Source organism: Hyla sarda, chromosome 4, assembly GCF_029499605.1.
Source record: "Hyla sarda isolate aHylSar1 chromosome 4, aHylSar1.hap1, whole genome shotgun sequence".
Classification (NCBI taxonomy): domain Eukaryota; kingdom Metazoa; phylum Chordata; class Amphibia; order Anura; family Hylidae; genus Hyla; species Hyla sarda.
In genome coordinates this window covers 43,832,864-43,835,363 of record NC_079192.1, presented here as the reverse complement: position 1 = coordinate 43,835,363, position 2,500 = coordinate 43,832,864, and the positions used below count along the sequence as shown (strand labels likewise).

General features: G+C 41.9%; 5 non-coding genes across 5 annotated transcripts; 3 read left to right on the top strand and 2 right to left on the bottom strand.

The window, feature by feature from the left end:
* Nucleotides 1-5: 5 nt before the first annotated feature.
* Nucleotides 6-78, bottom strand: TRNAM-CAU (transfer RNA methionine (anticodon CAU)). Its single transcript has one exon. It is a non-coding gene; the product is annotated as a tRNA-Met (tRNA).
* A 123-nt stretch (nucleotides 79-201) lies between these two features.
* On the top strand, nucleotides 202-273 carry TRNAE-UUC (transfer RNA glutamic acid (anticodon UUC)). The gene has a single exon. It is a non-coding gene; the product is annotated as a tRNA-Glu (tRNA).
* Nucleotides 274-533: 260 nt separating this feature from the next.
* TRNAE-UUC (transfer RNA glutamic acid (anticodon UUC)) lies at nucleotides 534-605 on the top strand. Its single transcript has one exon. It is a non-coding gene; the product is annotated as a tRNA-Glu (tRNA).
* Nucleotides 606-1,526: 921 nt separating this feature from the next.
* On the bottom strand, nucleotides 1,527-1,599 carry TRNAM-CAU (transfer RNA methionine (anticodon CAU)). Its single transcript has one exon. It is a non-coding gene; the product is annotated as a tRNA-Met (tRNA).
* A 114-nt stretch (nucleotides 1,600-1,713) lies between these two features.
* TRNAE-UUC (transfer RNA glutamic acid (anticodon UUC)) lies at nucleotides 1,714-1,785 on the top strand. The gene has a single exon. It is a non-coding gene; the product is annotated as a tRNA-Glu (tRNA).
* Nucleotides 1,786-2,500: the final 715 nt, after the last annotated feature.

Genomic DNA, 2,500 nt, shown 5'->3' with positions numbered 1-2,500 from the left:
AAAATTGCCCCGTGTGAGGATTGAACTCACGACCTTCAGATTATGAGACTGACGCGCTACCTACTGCGCTAACGAGGCAAGTGGCATGTTGGTATGATGGTATGATCCAGTGCCAAGCTGATAATTCAAAAGAATACAAATTTTAGATCACTTTTTTACTTTTTTTTTTTCCTCAAACAAAAAAACAGTGGCAGAAGTAGGTCCCATATGGTCTAGCGGTTAGGATTCCTGGTTTTCACCCAGGCGGCCCGGGTTCGACTCCCGGTATGGGAATGTGTTTTTTTTATAAACTTGCAGGCAAGTTCAAAGGAAGGTGAGGTCATTGGAAAGTGAAGCGGATGGAGTTGTAGTGTGTGAGGATTGAACTCACGACCTTCAGATTATGAGACTGACGCGCTACCTACTGCGCTAACGAGGCAAGTGGCATGGTGGTATGATCCAGTGCCAAGCTGATAATTCAAAAGAATACAAATTTTAGATCACTTTTTTGCTTTTTTTTTTTCCTCAAACAAAAAAACAGTGGCAGAAGTAGGTCCCATATGGTCTAGCGGTTAGGATTCCTGGTTTTCACCCAGGCGGCCCGGGTTCGACTCCCGGTATGGGAATGTGTTTTTTTTATAAACTTGCAGGCAAGTTCAAAGGAGGGTGAGGTAATTGGAAAGTGAAGCGGATGGAGTTGTAGTTGGTCTTTGTGGGTGAAAAGAAAGAAATCGGAACACATCTGTTGTTAGCCATTTATTATATCGATTTTCTCAAGATCCCACTTGGCTTCAAAGCTAAACTCATCCCCATCTCCACTTTCTAACTCTATGATGCTAAGGAAGTCAACCAAACCTCATGGCAAAAGATGGAAAAATTGCCTGGTGTGAGGATTAAACTCACAGTTTTCAGATTATTAAATTCATAGGCCGACCAGATCACTGCAGAGTTAAGCAGCTGGAGTTGGAGTTGTACTTTGTGGATGGAAAAAGAAAATCATTACCCCACAGCTTTAAGCCATTCATTTGGTCCACTTGCCTTCTAAGCTAAACTCATGCCCATCTCTTAAGGAATTCAGCAAAACCTCATGGCTAAAGACAAGAAAATTGCCCAGTTTTGTCTCTCATGGCTAAAGACAAGAAGTCAACCAAACCTCATGGCAAAAGATGGAAAAATTACCTTCTAAGCTAAACTCATGCCCATCTCTTAAGGAAATCAACAAAACCTCATGGCTAAAGACAAGAAAATTGCCCAGTTTTGTCTCTCATGGCTAAAGACAAGAAGTCAACCAAACCTCATGGCAAAAGATGGAAAAATTGCCCGGTGTGGGAATCAAACTCACAGTTATCAGATTATTAAATTCAAAGGCCGACCAGATCACTGCAGAGTTAAGCAGCTGGAGTTGGAGTTGTTCTTTGTGGATGAAAAAAGAAAATCATTACCCCACAGCTTTAAGCCATTCATTTGGTCCACTTGCCTTCTAAGCTAAACTCATGCCCATCTCTTAAGGAAATCAACAAAACCTCATGGCTAAAGCCAAGAAAAATTGCCCCGTGTGAGGATCGAACTCACGACCTTCAGATTATGAGACTGACGCGCTACCTACTGCGCTAACGAGGCAAGTGGCATGGTGGTTTGATCCAGTGCCAAGCGGATAATTCAAAAGAATACAAATTTTAGATCACTTTTTTACTTTTTTTTTTCCTCATACAAAAAAACTGTGGCAGAAGCAGGTCCCATATGGTCTAGCGGTTAGGATTCCTGGTTTTCACCCAGGCGGCCCGGGTTCGACTCCCGGTATGGGAATGTGTTTTTTTTATAAACTTGCAGGCAAGTTCAAAGGAGGGTGAGGTCATTTGAAAGTGAAGCGGACGGAGTTCTAGTTGGTCTTTGTGGGTGAAAAGAAAGAAATCGTAACACATCTGTTGTTAGCCATTTATTATATCGATTTTCTCAAGATCCCACTTGGCTTCAAAGCTAAACTCATCCCCATCTCCACTTTCTAACTCTATGATGCTAAGGAAGTCAACCAAACCTCATGGCAAAAGATGGAAAAATTGCCTGGTGTGAGGATTAAACTCACAGTTTTCAGATTATTAAATTCATAGGCCGACCAGATCACTGCAGAGTTAAGCAGCTGGAGTTGGAGTTGTACTTTGTGGATGGAAAAAGAAAATCATTACCCCACAGCTTTAAGCCATTCATTTGGTCCACTTGCCTTCTAAGCTAAACTCATGCCCATCTCTTAAGGAATTCAGCAAAACCTCATGGCTAAAGACAAGAAAATTGCCCAGTTTTGTCTCTCATGGCTAAAGACAAGAAGTCAACCAAACCTCATGGCAAAAGATGGAAAAATTGCCCGGTGTGGGAATCAAACTCACAGTTTTCAGATTATTAAATTCATAGGCCGACCAGATCACTGCAGAGTTAAGCAGCTGGAGTTGGAGTTGTTCTTTGTGGATGAAAAAAGAAAATCATTACCCCACAGCTTTAAGCCATTCATTTGGTCCACTTGCCTTCT